At 44.4% G+C, this 17,877-nt stretch overlaps 1 protein-coding gene across 6 annotated transcripts in view; it reads left to right on the top strand.

Annotated features, from left to right (window-relative positions):
* Positions 1–17,877, top strand: part of CAMK1D (calcium/calmodulin dependent protein kinase ID) — a 449,867-nt gene that overhangs the window by 158,568 nt on the left and 273,422 nt on the right. Inside the window, exon 1 of one of the 6 annotated variants that reach the window (XM_024129562.3) lies at positions 11,753–11,792. The exons of the other annotated variants lie outside the window; for them this stretch is intronic. The gene's annotated coding sequence lies outside the window, so the exon portion shown is untranslated. Of the gene's footprint in view, positions 1–11,752; positions 11,793–17,877 lie in introns of those variants that run through there. 6 annotated transcript variants of the gene reach the window in all.

Raw genomic sequence — 17,877 nt, 5'->3', positions numbered from 1 at the left:
TTAAAGAACTCAGATTTTCTTGATATGTCAGTACAACCTGGCTAAGACCTGGGAACTCATTTACTAAATAGCATTTGCTTGGATGCTGCTCTTTTGAAGAACAATGCCATGACTTGTGTTCACATCTTTTCCTTTTTCAAGTTGACACTTTGATCTTTCCTGTTCAAATGCGGTGAAGCTCAGGGAGAAGGAGAAAGGCACAGCCAGCCGATAGCTGCGCACACTTAGGAGGAAGGTCTGGATGGATATTTGTGTTTAAAAAATCAAGTAAAGAAACAAGGCTGGGCTTCCCTGGTGGTGCAGTGGTTGGGAGTCTGCCTGCCAATGCAGGGGATGTGGGTTCGCGCCCTGGTCTGGGAGGATCCCACATGCCGCGGAGCACCTGGGCCCGTGAGCCACAACTACTGAGCCTGCGCGTCTGGAGCCTGTGCTCCGCAACAAGAGAGGCCGAGATAGTGAGAGGCCTGCGCACCGCGATGAAGAGTGGCCCCTGCTTGCCACAACTAGAGAAAGCCCTCGCACAGAAACGAAGACCCAACGCAGCCATAAATAAATAAATAGATTAATTTAAAAAAAATTTTTAAAAACCATCATATTAAAAAAAAAAAAAGAAACAAGGCCATCAGGGGACTTCCCTGGTGGCACAGTGGTTAAGAATCCGCCTGCCAATGCAGGGGACACGGGTTCGAGCCCTGGTCTGGGAAGATCCCACATGCCACGAAGCAACTAAGCCCATGCTCCACAACTCCTGAGCCCGCGTGCCACAACTACTGAAGCCCGTGTGCCTAGAGCCTGTGCTCCGCGACAAGAGAAGCCACTGCAATGAGAAGCCCGCGCACCGCGACAAAGAGTAGCCCCCGCTTGCCGCAACTAGAGAAAGCCCACGTGCAGCAACGCAGACCCATCGCAGCCAAAACAAAAAAATTAATAATAATAAAATTTAGAGGAAAAAAAAAAAAAGGCCAAATTGTCCCTGATATTTACCCTTGGGAAAACGCTGGCCCTGAAGCCTCCTGGAGACTGACAGTCGATTTCTTTCATGCTGCCATCCTGTCATTTATGAAGGTTGAGACATAGTGATTTGTTCCTGGAGAAGAAAGGAAAGCAGCCGGGAGAGAGGAAGGGAATTCATTTTGCTGCTGCTCGCGAGATGGATCTGATTTAATGGTGAAAACGATTTGTGGATCCAGTTTCTATTTTTAAGCCGACTTTTCAGAAGCATTCAGGTCTGTAGCAAATGAAAAAAGAAAGTTAAATCATTTTAGCGTTACAGTGTGTGTGTGTGTGTGTGTGTGTGTGTGTGTGTGTGTGGTTTCCATACATTTCCATAACCTTCTTTTGTTGATCTGTGACATGACTCGAGCCATTATGAAGGTGAAGTGCCAGTTCCAGGAAGGGCCTGAGGGGGTGCAGACCAGTTGCTACGTGTCTGGCAGATTAGCCATGAGATGCAGAGTGGCATTTTTATTCTCCGTGCAGCCAACTTTGGGCAGGAGACGGGCATGCAGACAGTGTGGGACGTGGAGCTGTGAGCGCTGGGGTTTGCGCCTCTGCTCACAGTGGGTTCTGAGGGTAGGCCTGGTGTGCATTGCCTTTACGACTCTTATTTGGTGCACAAGGTAGAGTGTCATCCCCATTGTGTGGATGGCAAAACTGAGGCCAAAAGAGGGCACATCTAAGCAGCTTCCTGAAATAACTCAGGCAAGTACAAAGGGCCTGCTCACAGTTTCATGAGGAACTTGGACTAAATGGGTATGAATTCTACTTTTTAGGGAGCGTCAGAATGCTTAGTTAACGTAGCTCAAATAATGGCATTTTTGAAGCCAATACTGGGCTTGGCACAATTCTTTGTGCTTTTTTTTTTTCTTTTCTTTTAAGTTCTCACTCAGAAGAAAAATGTGTCTTCTAACTGGTGGGTTTGCATATCTCTCAGAGAAAACCCCTCAACCTGCCAAACCCTGGTCATGGCTCATGGACCCTAATGCTCTGTCTGGATTTCCCGGCCCTCCCCACCGTTTCCTCCTTCCCACACAGCTCCGGGCACCCTGGCCGCCTGTTCTTTACCACACCAGGGCCCTCGCCAGCCCAGGACCTTCATTAATGGTTTCCTCCTTCTGGAAGAGTCTTCTAGATATGCTTAGGGCCCTCTTCCTTGTTCCATTCAGTTCTCAGCAAAGAGGCCTGCCCTGGCCACCCCATCTAGAAATGTCCATGCGATTCTTTTTGACCCACACTTTATCTTTGTTTCCAGCGCTTACCAACACCTGACATATGTATTTTTTTATGGTCTGCCTCTCTTCTCACTGGCCTGGGAGCTTCCTGGGGGCAGAAAGCTGGCTCCATCCGCCTCCCTCCCTGGAGGGAGGCAGATGTTCACTGCGTGCGTGCTGACCAGTCAGCCTGGGCTCTGTCCCCTCTGGGGGCTCACAGATGTAGGACCTGCTCCCCAGGCAGCAGCAGGGCCTGGGGACACTTGCCCCTGTCCCTCACCACCTCTAGGAAGCAGTGCCGCGTACAGTGGTAGGTGACAGCTTGTAGCTCCGGCTTCTCTGAGAGTGAAGTTCATTGTCACAGGCCAGAGCTGACTAATGTTTAAACTGAAAATTGCCCCCAGTGTCATTAAGGACTTCCTGCTGAGCAGATGCGAACGTGGCACGCGCCCAGGCCATGTACCTCTGCTTCAGAGGGGATGGCAGGAGGTATGTTCCTTTACCAAAGAAGTGGCTCAGGCACCTTAATGGGCAAATGTGGGGAGATATTTTGGGGCAGACAAGCCTTTTGGAGCCCCTCCCCAGCTCTGGGGCGTCTCACTGTTTGACAGGTTGAACCTGTTTTACCTTTCATAAATCTCAGAGCAGCCCGACCTGAATAGTGCAGTGTCAGGGAAGGGGATTGCAGAGTTTCTAAAGGATGCATCCACCTTGCACTGCGAGAGACAACATGTGCTGCTCGGCCCTATTGGGGGAAGCCAAGCAGAAAGGACCAGTGGCCTCTCTGGGCATCAGAGCATCCAGGTCACCATTCCTATCATTGAGACTTGGGGAGGGCTGGCAGGGGCACAGTAGACCCTACATTCCTTTCCATGGTCTCTGGGATGGGTCATAACCTCCATGAGAAAAGCCCAATGAACCATATCCGCATGCTTTCAGCCTTCATTTTCCATGCAGAGGTATCTCACAGGATGCTCTTTTGTTTTGTGGGTAGCCACCAGGCAGGTGTACTCATTTTCGGCCAGAGATGTCGTCATCAGAGCCTCACAACAAATCGATTAGTAGTTCGTGTGTGTGTGTGTGTGTGTGTGTGTGTGTGTGTGTGTGTGTGGGTGTGTGGTTGAACAGCAAATAAAGCTTTCCAGCAAGAGACTGGTGCCTGCAGACAGACATGTGAACTTTTCTTTGAGATGGGACAATGTTAATGTGATTATGCTTCAGGGAATGGAGAACTGTCAGTTGCATTTGAAGATTAAGTCGGTTCCATTCATCAGGAGATAAAGAACGGGTGTGGGGGAAGTTTAGAAAAAGAAGGATCAGTAGGTGGGACCATGCAAAGGTCAATCTTGAGGCTACGGAGTTTTTATACCTTTGAAAGGAATGAAAGTTAGTACGTAGAATTTTAAGATATAAAGGCAATAAGCAGGGGACCGAATTTGAAAACACGGAGGAGTAGCTTAGGAACACGAACAGAAAGTCCAAATTAAAAATTCACCCACCCTCCTTTCATGGGGAGTGTGGGTTCCTGGAAGTGGGAAGGAAGAGAACAGTTCTGCCTCAGCCCTTGGGATTGAAATGGACAAACATTATCAGAAACTTACATGGAAACCAGAGTTCCTGGGGTTCTATTCACAAGGTTTGAAGGTCAAGAAAGTTTCAGTGAATTTACCCATCAGAACCCAGATGGTCATGGACACAGTATGGGTGAGAATTTGGACAATTTCGTGGGGGGAAATACAGTAAGAAGGACCTCTGCAACCCACCCACTCTTCTTACTCTTTCTGAATTATGAAATTAACTCCACCAAGGAGGTGACATAGTTTTGAAAATGGAAAAGCATGACAGTGGCATCAAACCAGAGTTCACATGTCTGTTGATTAACTGATAAGCAAAATTTGAACCTCTTGGAACTTCCGTTTTGTCAGTTGTCAAGTGGGCATGATGTTGTCATGCAGGGTTATTGGTAGGATTAGAAAACTGTGGTCAAATAGTTTATTTTATTTTTTTTTTTTTTTGTGGTATGCGGGCCTCCCTCTGCTGTGGCCTCTCCCGTTGCGGAGCACAGGCTCCGGACGCGCAGGCCCAGCGGCCATGGCTCGCGGGCCCAGCCGCTCCGCGGCATGTGGGATCCTCCCAGACCGGGGCGCGAACCCGGTTCCCCTGCATCGGCAGGCGGACGCGCAACCACTGCGCCACCAGGGAAGCCCCTCAAATAGTTTTTAAAGTAAGCTTTTAATAAGGCTTTAATAAGCAATGTAGATGATGATGGTGGTGGTGATTATCTAGGTTAGAGAAGATTCATTCTTTTCACAATAACCCATCTTTCTGGGGAAGGGAATTGCTCTCTAGGCTGAAACCTTGCACCTACAGTAAAGCACAGAATAACTTGCATCTTGACCAGGTTCTGTCTCCAGCCTTGAGTATTTTTCTGTCCAACGTGTGCAGCTCAATGATGGGAAGATGTGTAGACCATTTCATCTGCTTAAGGTAGGGAGATGCAGCCAGTTAGGAACAATCACTAAAGCTAAAAGAAAGAGAAGGGAATTTTCTTGGTGAAAATGTAGAAATTGTTTTTGTATCATTCACAAATAGAGAAATGTTTGCCGTAAATGGATTTCCTGCAGGGCAAAGTTTTATCATATCACTGTGACCGGAAGGACACGTATCTGTTTCTGTTCAAAATGATGTAAAAAGACACAAAGAATTACCTGTGACACATTGGATTGGATTGAGGATATTAATCAGCTATGTTCATTTCCCCTATTTGTTCATGCCTTCTGACTGCCCACTGCATGAAGTGACAGTCTTCCATCGCCTTTTATGATGTCCACGGTGTGATTTTAAGTTACCTGTCCAGTGACTGCATGCCATTCACCGCTCACATCTGGGTTTGAATCCTGGCTCCTTCAGTCCCTGGCTTTGAGAGTTGGGCAAGTTGTTGAACCTTGATGAGTTCAGTTTCCTCATCTGTAAACTGGGGATAAATACTAATAACATAGATTTGTATTAGTTTCCCATTGCTGCTGTAACAGAGTACCAGAAACTTAGTGGCTTAAAGCAAAACAAATTTATTATCTTATAGTTCTGGTCAAAAGCTCTGAAGTGGGTCTTACAGGGCTAAAATCAAGATGTTGCACGGCTGTGTTCCTTCTGGAGCGTCTCAGGGAAAATCTGTTCTTTCCCTTTGCAAGCTTCTAGAGGCTGCCTCGTGACCCTTTTTGCATCACTGACCGCTGCTTCTGGAGTCCCATGTCCTTCTCTGGTTCTGACCCTCCTGCCTCCCTCTTATAAAGACCCTTGTGATTACACTGGATCATCCGGGTAATCCATGGTACTCTCCCTGTTTTAAGTCCCTTCACCTCATCACAGATGCAGAGTCCCTTTTGCTATGAAGCTAATATTCACAGGTTCCAGGGATTAGGATGTGGACATCGTTAGGGGACACTGTTCTGTCCATCGAAGGATGCTGCAGTGTTGTGAATAGAAATGATATGTTTTGTAGCTTTATACGCGCCCTCACACACATATAATATGTTCTTCCCATTGTGCTGTGCCCCATAAATTACCCTCTTCCCGCACTCCCCTCATGTGTATCATCTGCCACATTGTTCGGCTTTCGTCTGCTTGCCTTTCTTGACCTCCCTCCATTTCCCTGACGTTTGTGTCTGTTGAAACACACTCATACTTCAATTCCTGCTTCCCCCAGAATGAGTTCCCTAGTGTTAGGTATGAATGATCTCTATGAAGAAGAGGTTTTCTTCAAAAAGCTATTGAATTTCTGCATTGGTGAAGGTGTCCAGGCTAATGGTGAGCCAGGTTGAGCGGCTGAGTCACCAGTTCACACCAGCCCTATTTCGATGGACGGTTATCCATCCAGCACAGGCGTGAACTTGGCTCTGTAATGGGATTGTAGCTGACATTTTGTCAATAGGGTATATAGCTAGTACAAGCCTTTAATTAGCTGGATAGTCATTTTGCATAGATGATTATTGATTATTCTCTCTGTCCTTTTCCAAAACTTTCTCTACCTCATTAAATAACTTTAAATGGAAAAACAGTGCATGTACATGCACTGGTATATAGTAAAATGGGTAAAACGGAAGAAGTCTCCCAACCAGCCTCATTCTTGGGCCTCTCCCTGGAGGCAATAATTTTACTTGCTTCTTGTCTGTCTTCTCAGAGATTGCGTGTGCCTGCACGCGCGCATATGTGTTATGCAAACAGGAACACAGTAGACACTTTGCACCTTTATTTTTTCACTTAACAGTGTATCTTGGGGATACTTCCATATTAGCACACGTAAGTCCATTTTGGCAATTCTCACAATATTTCAAACGTTTTTCACTATTAACGTGTTTGTGATGGTGATCAGTGATCTTTGATGTCACTGTTTGCCAAAAGATGACAGCTCCCTGAAGGCTTCGATGATGGTTAGCATTTTTTAGCAATGAATATTTTATTTTATTTATTTATTTTTTTTAAAATTTTTTGTGGTATGCGGGCCTCCCTCTGTTGTGGCCTCTCCCGTCGCGGAGCGCAGGCTCCGGACGCGCAGGCCCAGCGGCCACGGCCCACGGGCCCAGCCGCTCCGCGGCACGTGGGATCCTCCCAGACCGGGGCGCGAACCCGGTTCCCCTGCATCGGCAGGCGGACGCGCAACCACTGCGCCACCAGGGAAGCCCCAGCAATGAATATTTTAAATTAAGGTACGTGCATTGTTTTTTTAGACATAATGCTATTGCACACTTAATAGACTACAGTACAGCGTAAACGTAACGTTTACGTGCTCTGGGAAACCACAGAATTCGTATGACTTGCTTTATTACTATATTCGCTTTATTTTGGTGGTCTCAAACCAAACCCGCAATATCTCTGAGGTGGGACGATATTTAGGATACTTCCAGTGTTTTGCTACTTCAAACTTTTATTGATTTTTTTAAAAACCAGATTATAATAAGCCTCCCATTTTCTTTCTGTAGATACAGCCAAATATCCCTTTAACGTCGTAATTATTATACCAATAAGGACTCTATTTTTTAATGGGGGAGCTTGAAAGAATGAGTACCTTGATGTGTGAGTTTGGTTGGCATGGAGCTCAAAGGCATTTCCCTTCAAGTGCTACGTCTGCCCTGAACAAGAACTAAAAGCAGTTTAAAAAAGGGTTTAAAAATACGAGCCCACCAGGGGGTCCCAGTGAGTAGAAATGGCCATGTGAGGGATGGCCAGCTGGGATTAACCATAAATGTCCATCCCGGCTTTGGGATTATGATTTTGCCCACCACTCGATGATGATGTCCCCCAGCCTCTCCAAAGCCTGTGTATTTGGCTTCAGGAGGATGCTGGATCTTTGTAGTGGTCACAGGATCAGGGGACACAAGTCCGCTAGTTCTGGTTTCCCTGCCATGATGGGTGGGAGTGAGAAAGGGCAGGGTCATTCTGAAGAGCCACCCCTGTAGGGAGAATCTTGGTCAAACAGGAGATCTGTGAAGGCTGCAGGTCTAGGAGGTCTGCATGGTTGGCAAAGGAATCTGGAAAATACACTGGGAGTTCCAATTTCATCCAAGTCATCACGCCTATCATCCAAGTAAAGTGGATTCTTGCAACAGATGCATACATGCCCCACAAGGACACCTTATGTGCCTTTTAGTGTTGCTGGCCTTTGAGCTGAGGCTACAAGGACACTCTTTAATTCCAGAAGTAATGCCACCACCTTCAAAAACCAGGCTTCCATGAATATTCCCTGTGGATGATGTGCTGAGAAAAAGTGCCCGACTCACTAGGGTTCCACATCAACCTTTCACAAGTAACTGGAGAAGAGCAGAGAGAAAATATGGGACCGCAGCAAAAAAGTGAAGGGGAAAAGTTGTGCTATTAAATGAAGCATGTTCTTTAAAATATGACAGGAGGCATTCATTTGGAATTTATTTTTCTTCCTCATTTGGATCAGTGACGCAGTTAGCGGGAAAGATTTACCGCCACAGAAAAACCGTAAGAAACCCAACATGTCACCCACAAGACAGTGCTGGTGTTTTGCAGCTTTCCCTGGGACAAGCATTGTCATCACTTGCTCCAGTGGTTTTAGATGCAGGGATGTGATACTTGGAATGAGAACTGATCGGGGCAATAATCAGGCTAATCGGGTGAATGCTAAAGAACATTTCATCATGGTTCTTGAAGCTGTTATAGAATCTGGTGGCTAATCATTGTGGAATTTGCCAGTTGAAGAGGGGATTTCTGGGTGAAAAAGAATAGCTACTTTTAGTAGGAATCCCCCTATTCCTATGCATGATTTACTAAAGTTAAAAGATGTCTGATTTGAACTGGTTGGTGAGACACGGGTCGCAATTAATAAGGGCTTGGGTTATACATCATTTTTTAAAATTAATTTTTAAATTTATTTTTGCAGTGTTGGGTCTTCGTTTCTGTGGGAGGGCTTTCTCTAGTTGTGGCAAGCGGGGGCCACTCTTCATCGCGGTGTGCGGGCCTCTCACTGTCGCGGCCTCTCTTGTTGCGGAGCACGGGCTCCAGACGCGCAGGCTCAGTAGTTGTGGCTCACGGGCCCAGTTGCTCCGCGGCATGTGGGATCCTCCCAGACCAGGGCTTGAACCTGTGTCCCCTGCATTGGCAGGCAGACTCGCAACCACTGCGCCACCAGGGAAGCCCTATACATCATTTTTTTAAAGAAAGTTTGCATTATTTCTAGCTCAAGCATCTACAAGAACTAACACGACTTACTATGTAATTGTCAAGTGGAGGGTTTGAGAAGACACACTTGACGTAATAGACGTTATATCTAAATGGGATGCCAATTTTCATGCAAACATATTTGTTCTTGAAGTGAGACTTTTTGCTTGGCTTGCTAGTCAGAGCTTTATTCATATGGGGCATGGCTTTCTTTAGGTCAGTGGGCTGAATTAGTACAAAATGTCATGAGTGGTATATGAATTAATGAAGATATTTAAGTGAAGATTCTACCAGAAAGAGTTAATGCCACTTCTAAAATTGCTGAATTTCTGCGTGGAGAGTTTAGACATTGAGACCATCTGACTCCACTACTGTTATTATCCATTTGGATTCTCTGGGGTCAGTACGACTACTCTTGGGGTGAGCAGACAGGTTTTCCTATTTTAAGAATTGATTCTGCTCTGGAACAATAGGTCTCAAAGGCACCTGTCAGTTTCTTTATTGTTTGAAGCCAAATATTACCAACTTCATTTTCTGCTGTTTAGGTTTTTTTTCATTTTTTTTTCCCCATCAGCCCTTAATATTGTCCTGGCCTGACACTGGGGAAAATAGTAGGCTTAGTGGAAAAGAACATTTTAATTTACCGTCCAAAGCCTGGCATAACGTCTGTCTGTCCAGTTGCACGTTGCAGTAGAGGCAATGGGCTAGAGGTGATGCTATTAACAAAGATAATAACACGGTCAATCTGATTTGTATGTAGAATGATTCAAAAGCATGGAAAGGCAATGAAACGATAATAGCTGACTCTAAGCTAATAGGGCAGATCATTTCAGCACCATCTGATTACGTCTTGGTCTAATTTGGGATGGATATAATTTTATCAAGCGACCGCTTTAGTGTAGTGTCGTGAGTCAGAAAGACAGCTCTGGAATTCCTGATTCTTCCTGAAAATCAGAGGCGTCTTTTGGAGGTTTTGCCAGTTCAATCGGACGGACATTTGGGGAGCACCAAAAATGTGCAAGTCACGGCAGGTGGTCAGAGACTCAGTGTTTGTAGATTTTGTGATTAAATTGCTCTCGCTTGACAGAAGAGTTTATTTTAAAATTATGTGCACTTAGGGGAGCCAGCACATCAGCTACTCGTCTTAGATACTAACTGATATTTGTTCTTAGCAACTTCAGGTTGTAGATCATAGAAATAGGGAAAGCAGAATCCAGAGATCCTTTTTAAAAAAAAAAAATTGAAGTATAGTTGATTTACAATATTGTGTTAGTTTCAGGTGTACAGCAAAGTGATTTAGTTGTACATATATACGTATTACTTCATTAGAGATTTTCCATTATAGATTATTATAAGATATTGACTACAGTTCCCTGTGCTATACAGTAAATCCTTGTTTATCTACTTCATATATAGTGGTGTATATCTGTTATCCTTTACTCCTAATTTATCCCTCCTCCCTATAGATTCTTGTTTTAACTTTTTATGATCATAACTGGTAGTGAGTAGTTGTGTTATCTAGCGTTATCTGTGGGCGTGGCTTAGCTCGGAGTTCTGGCCACAATATATAGCAGCAGATCTGGAGGTAAGGTGCTCTAGGAATTTTCTTTAACAACTGGAAGGTAAATTTCTAGTTGTGGTTCACAAAACCCTTAAATGTCTGTTTTAAGCCAAGGCATCCTCAGCACACATGGATTTTGTGCTGCTTTTCCAGGGAGCTCAGAAATATAAGGAATTTCCAGAGCCCTACCCACTTCTTTCCTTGCCTTTTCTCTGGTAAGTTGAGAGTAAGGGTCATTTCATTCATAGAGGATTGGGTGCTGGTCCTCAGCTGGGCTTCATCGCACGGATAGTCTACAGCGTGGATAGTTCATTACTACGCCAGGGTTCCATTCTTACAACTGACTAGATAAAGCAAAAAACGAAGCAGCCTTTTTCTGAGCCATCATTTATGAAGTGAGAAGCAAAAGTAGTTGTTTAAAATCCTTTAGTGAATATAGAAGATGTGACATTTTCCTCGAGTCTTGGAAATTCAACTCTCAAAAGATTGTTTATTTTCTCCTGGGTGCCTGGCTTACAATCAAAGTAAGGTGCCTCCAGGTGATGATGTGATTTGCTCTGAAATGTCGAAGAAAAGGGGGAAGGATTCAGCTTTTGTGATTTGTACAGCTTATCTTCAGGCGATGAAAATATTTAGCATTTCAAGAATTTTTTCTTTGACCTTTTTAGGAATTCATCAAAGAGGTTTAATTTAGATGGAAACTTGGTGTGTTTTTAAAAAATAGAATGGTTTTCTTTAAAAATCAAAGAAATATCTTGTCACAATGTGAAAATATACAATTTTCGAGTCACTGGAATTTTTACTTCTCCCACGATTATGCATTTCCTAAAGTCCTTTATCTAAAAATCTGCTTTCTCATTTTTCCTACCAAATTTTACTTCTATAACCAGGATAAGGGGGAGAAGTATCATACCATAAATTCACAAATGGTGACCTCAGGATTATCCAACTGTAAAATATGACTTAAGCATTAAGGTACATAGTGTACAGTTTAAAATATATCTGGAAAGACTCTTAAGAATTTTTATGCTTCAGGAGAAACCTTTGAGGATCTTTCTGCATAGGCTTGCATAGAAATTTAGAGGAATACATTATAAAGGAGGAAAGGGACAGTGTTTTTTCCTCTACACTGAGTGGAAGGTCATTGGTGTACATCATTTACTTTGTGGATCTGTAGCACAGGGAGGAATCCAAGGAGAGCCCCAGATAATGGTGATCATCGAAACTGCCTTGGGCGTCAGTTGGTGCCAATATTGTTAGGAATAGAGACACAGAAGAGCATGACTTAGGACTCCTGCTCGCATCAGGCAAGCGCACGAAGGACCACCATGGCATGTGTAAGTAGGGCAATGAAGGTGTAAGCCAAGTGTGTGACCCTCATTCTGTCTGGTGGAAGACAATTGAGAAAGCCTTCTAAGGTTAGGAAATATATCAGCTAGGCCCTTTAAAATTTATAGTGGAATATACTTCCATTTATAATGGAATTTTGCCAAGCAGAAAGAAAAAGGAATGGCATTCAAGGAAAGGGGGAGGTGGGGGGGGGGAATTGAACCCAGGCCAGTGGTGTGAAAGGGCATGGGTGTACTTGGGAAATGCCAGCTGACCTTTGTGGTTGGGTGGAGGTGCTATGCGTGTGCATGGTGGGGCGAGTTTGTGTTGGGGAGGATGGCTTGGTGGTAGATGAGCCTTCAGGTTGGGGTCAGGTTGGGGAGAGCTTTGAATGCCGTGGAAACTTGCAAAGGAGTTTGAACTTTATCCTGTGTAGACATAAAACCTCAATGTTTTAAGTAGGGTAGCCACATAGTCAGATCTTTGCTTTGGAAAAGTAATTCCGGGAGCAGGTAGGAGATAGCGGTGGGAGGTAGGCTTGCTGGGGGCAGAGGGGCCAGGAGAGGGTGCTGGGAGCAGTCCTGAGTGAATAAAGGAATGCGAACCAGAGCAGTGGTATAGGGATGGACCGACAGACGGCCATCTGAGAATCATTTTAGCGGAAAGCTGGATATACTTGGTGATGGAAACGAGAGAGGGAGGACATAGAGTTCTAGGCTGGGTTCCTGAATCTATAGAAAAGAGACTATATAGGAGAGAGAAGTTTAGGGATGATGATACTGTTTTTTGCTTTGGTTATGGTGCCTTTGAGAGGCTGCTCAGGGGTTTCAGCTGGAGAACCCAAGTAGGCAGCTGGAGGGATGAGATTTGCACAGGAGATGAGATGAGAGATGTTCAAATTTAGACCAAGGTTAGGGGGCCATGAGGAGATAGGTGGTGTGGAAACAGCAAACACCAGATTTCCCGGAGGCGGGTGTAGAATAGGATGAAGGCAGGGCTGAGGATGAAACCTCGGAGCTCGCTGATGTTTGATTGGAAGAAGAGGAGGAGGCGGCGATGGAGAGAAGCTGCATGTAAAAGTGGACGGAGAGAGCTGTCGTAGAACCAAGAAGAAGGGAGTTTTAGGAAGGAGGCCCAGACCATCAGAGGTCACACAGGAGACCAATAGGATGAGCAGCAAGAAGAAGGCACTGCATTTAGCATTTGGGAGACCCCTCTCCCCTTCCCAGGGGCCCAGCCCTCCTGGTTCCAGTCAAGGGATGACAAGGGCAGAAGTCAGATTGTGGAGGGGGGATCGGGGGGATGCCATGCGGGAGTGGTCGCTGCACAGACTGCATTTCAAGATGCAAGTACGGCTCAGTCTGGCTGGAAGGCTTTACCTCTCACGTTTAAATGCCCAAAGCTTGTATTTTACAGCTCAGGGAGTGCGAGTGCTTTGACCTCCTTGTATTTTTATAACTTGGTAACTCTCTGTCCTTGCTTGCGTTCTTAGGGATTTATTTCCTTGGGTTGTCTGGAGGCTTTCTGGCTCCCAGATAATTTTTCTTGCCGTCTTCCCTCCTACGACCAGCCCCCTCTCTCTCCCTGCCTCCCTCTCCCTCCCTCCTACCCCATTCCCACCTCACACACGCAGACACACACATCACTTTGTTGTGTAATTACATTGAAAGTGCCCTAGCTCTTCATTCTTGAGTTTCTGCTTCTGATGTTTTTATTTAGCTTTCTTAGAACAGGGAAAGTGTCTTCCAGTGATTTCTGTTTATTGCAGGAACAATAACAATTTATGCTAATCTTATATCCCCCTAAGAAGACTAGAGACGTCTGTCTTTGGAAAGCTTATAGCTGGGGTAAATGCACACATTGTTTGGCTCAAAGAGGAAGCGAGGTGGATTTGCACTCTCGGGGCAGAGCGGGAGGACGGCTCACCCAAAGGCAGCGTCTCACCCTCCCTTGCTGTCACCTACCACGCTTGTGGGGAAGATGGCCTGCTAGAAGCCCAGCAGAGTGTCTTGAAAAGCACCTGGGAAGGGTTAGGAAGCATACGTTTTCTTTTCTGACCCTTACTACCTGAGCCTCAGTATCTTCATCTGTAAAACAGAGGGGACAGTAACTTCTTGGGTTGCTGTACGAATTGGATTCGTTGATAGGGGCCAAAACACTTTGTAAATGTCAGGTGGTACACAGCATCCGGCACCTCCAGTTATTCATATAACTTCTTTCTCCTGTAGGGAGGTAATGAGTGAAAAAGCTTATCAGATGTTTCCAATGTAACCATTTTTAAGCATACAATTCAGGGGCATTAAGTACATTCACACTGTTGTGTAACCATGGCCATTATTCATCTTCCGAAGAACTTTTTCATCTTCCCGAATGGAAACTCTGTCCCCATAACTCTCCATTCCCTCCTCTCCCAGCCCCTGACACCCACCATACTACTCTCTGTCTCAATGAATTTGACTATTTTAGGTACTTCGTATAAGTGGAATCGTACAGGATTTGTCCTCTTGATTCTGGCCTATTTCCCTGAGCATAATGTCTTCAAGGTTCATCCAGGTCGTAGTCTGTGTCAGAATTCCATTCCTTTTTATGGCTGAATAATATTTCATTGTATGTTTATACCACAATTTGTTTATCCTTTTATCCATCAATGGCTATTTGGGCTGTTTCTCCCTTTTGGCTATTGTGAATAATGCTGCTATGAACATGGGTGTCCAAATACTGTTTGAGTCCCAGCTTTTGATTCTTTGGGGTGTATGCACAGAAGTGGAATTGCAGGCTGAGTTTCATTCTGGTAGGACGGGAATATATCCTTGGCTTTGTGACTCTACTTAGTAACCGTGGAGTCACAAGGGGCCTTGTTCGTTGTCAAGTGCAAGCTGCTTAGCTCACGAGGCCCTTTGCGTGTCTATGTCCCCTTGTGCTGTCCTCGCTGTGGGGTCACAGACAGTTCATCCCTCCCTCCCAACCTCAGGGACAAAGGCAGAGAAGCCTTCGATCCAAGAACATCGTGTGTCACCTTGGCCTCAGCTGCCCGCAGCCGCCCACCAGCACTGGCTCTGATGGAGACCTCGAGCCCCCTCCCCATTGTCATGGGCTGATTCACGAGAAACCGCACTTCTCACTCTGTTTCTGGGAGGGACTGATCTGCAGAGCAAGGAAGCACTTCTCTCATGTGTGCCCGACAGCTCAGCAGAATACTCTGCATTGGCCAAAGTCTGTTACTATTTTTACAGACTCTGAAGAGGAAGGAGCTCAGGGAGACACAGAGGGGGCAAGGGGACAGCCAAGGGGGAGAGGTCTGCCTGCAGTTCTCAGCTCAAGTTCTGGCTGCTAAGGGGCTTCTCCACCTTTTGGAAAATGGACGCAGTAAATCGGACAGACTCAGGAGAGGAACTGCTGCAGTGTCATCAGCATCAGGGACCCAAGAGACAAATGGGGAAACTGGAAATGAATGCATGGAATCCATGGCATAAAATCACCTTTGGTGCTACCCTAATGTTCATAGCAGCACTATTTACAATAGCCAAGACATGGAAGCAACCTAAAGGTCCATGGACAGATGAATGGATAAAGAAGATATGGTACATATATACAATGGACTATTACTCAGCCATAAAAAAGAAAGAAACACTGCCATTTGCAGCAACAGAGATGGACCTAGAGATGATCATACTAAGTGAAGTAAGCCAGCCAGAGAAAAACAAATACCATATGATATCACTTATATGTGGAATCTAAAATATTATACAAATGAACTTATCTCTGAAAGAGAAACAGACTCATAGACATAGAGAACAGACTTAAGGTTGGCAAGGGGGCGGAGGGGAGAGGGATAAATTAGGAGTTTGGGATTAACAGATATATACTACTATGTATAAAATAGATAAACAATGAGGACCTACTGTATAGCACAGGGAACTATACTCAATACCTTGTAATAACCTATAATGGAAAAGAATTTGAAGAAGAATATATATACGTATAATTGAATCATTTTGCTGTACACCTAAAACTAACACAACCTTGTAAATTAACTATACTTCAGTAAAAAAAAAAAAAAAAAAAAAAAATCACCCGTGGTGCTAGAATCCTGGTCTTTCCTCACTGATTTTTTCTTGTCTCTAACGTGGATCTTGTTCCACTTCCTAGAGGACAGCAAAAGGGAGCAGGTCCATAGCCGTCCATGTTGCTTCCATCTAAGAACCCTCACTGGGAGAAGAATCCGCCTCAGTCCATCCCCGAGACAGACGTGAGGGAGAGGGGAAGCTCCTGGGCTGGGGATTCCCTCAAGTTGTTATGAATTGGCTTTTTTGGGCGAAAGCCATTGGCAGTGACCAAATGCCACTGGGAATGTCTGATGCCATATATCACTCTGATAAATCTGTCCTGGGTTTTATGTATTTCTAGTTCATAATTGCTGTTCTGGCTGAGTCAAATGTGAGGCATGTGGTGGGAGACTCCAACTTGGCCAATGCTTGTGAGCAGAGGATCTTTGTTCTGACATGTTCCACTTGGTTCTTTCGTTGAATGTCTACCTTCTGCCCCTCCAGTTTCTATAATTAGATACAGACCTTGAAGATAGACAGACTCCTCTCTCCAGAGTTAGGGTTCAGGAGGAACACTTGCCCCGAAGACTTACAGTTAATTGCACTAAGTGGAGTGAATTCCTCTCACTGGAAAGGATTTAAAATATATGTATTCGTCTTCGTTTGGTCCAGGACAGATGCCTATCCCTGTCAGATGACACAAGAGGGGGAGAGAAAAGTCCGTTCTTGCATACGCATCTATCTTTTTCTTTTAAATTAATTTTTATTGGAGTCTAGTTGATTTACAGTGTTGTGTTTCTGCTGTACAGCAAAGTGAATCAGTTATAGATATATCCACTCTTTTTTATTATTTTATTTATTTGAATTTTATTTTATTTATTTTTTTATACAGCAGGTTCTTGTTAGTCATCCATTTTATACACATCAGTGTATACATGTCAATCCCAGTCTCCCAATTCATCACACCACCACCACCACTTCCTCGCCGCTTTCCCCCCTTGGTGTCCATACGTTTGTTCTCCACATCTGTGTCTCAATTTCTGTCCTGCAAACCGGTTCATCTGTACCATTTTTCTAGGTTCCACATATATGTGTTAATATACGATATTTGTTTTTCTCTTTCTGACTGACTTCACTCTGTATGACAGTCTCTAGATTCATCCACGTCTCTGCAAATGACCCAATTTCGTGTTTGTTTTTTGAATATTGAGCTGCATGAGCTGTTTATATATCTTGGAGATTAATCCTTGGTCCGTTGATTCGTTTGCAAATATTATCTCCCATTCTGAGGGTTGTCTTTTTGTCTTGTTTGTAGTTTCCTTTGCTGTGCAAAAGCTTTTAAGTTTCATTAGGTCCCATTTGTTTATTTTTGTTTTTATTTCCATTACTCTAGGAGGTGGATCAAAAAGGATCTTGCTGTGATTTATGTCTTCCTATATTTTCCTCTAAGAGTTTTATAGTGTCTGGTCTTACATTTAGGTCTCGAATCCATTTTGAGTTTATTTTTGTGTATGGTGTTAGGGAGTGTTCTAATTTAATTCTTTTACATGTAGCTGTCCAGTTTTCCCAGTACCGCTTATTGAAGAGACTGTCTTTTCTCCATGTTATATCCTTGCCTCCTTTGTCATAGATTTGTTGACCATAGGTGTGTGGGTTTATCTCTGGGCCTTTTCTGATGATGCCCATTTGAACTGGTGTGAGGTGATACCACACTGTGGTTTTGATTTGCATTTCTCTAATAATTAGTGATGTTGAGCAGCTTTTCATGTACTTCGTAGTCATCTGTATGTCTTCTTTGAAGAAATGTCTGTTTAGGTCTTCTGCCCATTTTTGCATTGGGTTGTTTGTTTTTTGAATATTGAGCTGCATGAGCTGTTTATATATCTTGGAGATTAATCCTTGGTCCGTTGATTCGTTTGCAAATATTATCTCCCATTCTGAGGGTTGTCTTTTTGTCTTGTTTGTAGTTTCCTTTGCTGTGCAAAAGCTTTTAAGTTTCATTAGGTCCCATTTGTTTATTTTTGTTTTTATTTCCATTACTCTAGGA

The sequence above is a fragment of the Physeter macrocephalus genome, chromosome 11 (assembly GCF_002837175.3).
Source record: "Physeter macrocephalus isolate SW-GA chromosome 11, ASM283717v5, whole genome shotgun sequence".
NCBI lineage: Eukaryota > Metazoa > Chordata > Mammalia > Artiodactyla > Physeteridae > Physeter > Physeter macrocephalus.
The sequence above is the reverse complement of the archived record's forward strand: the minus strand, read 5'-3'. Positions and strand labels throughout refer to the sequence as shown.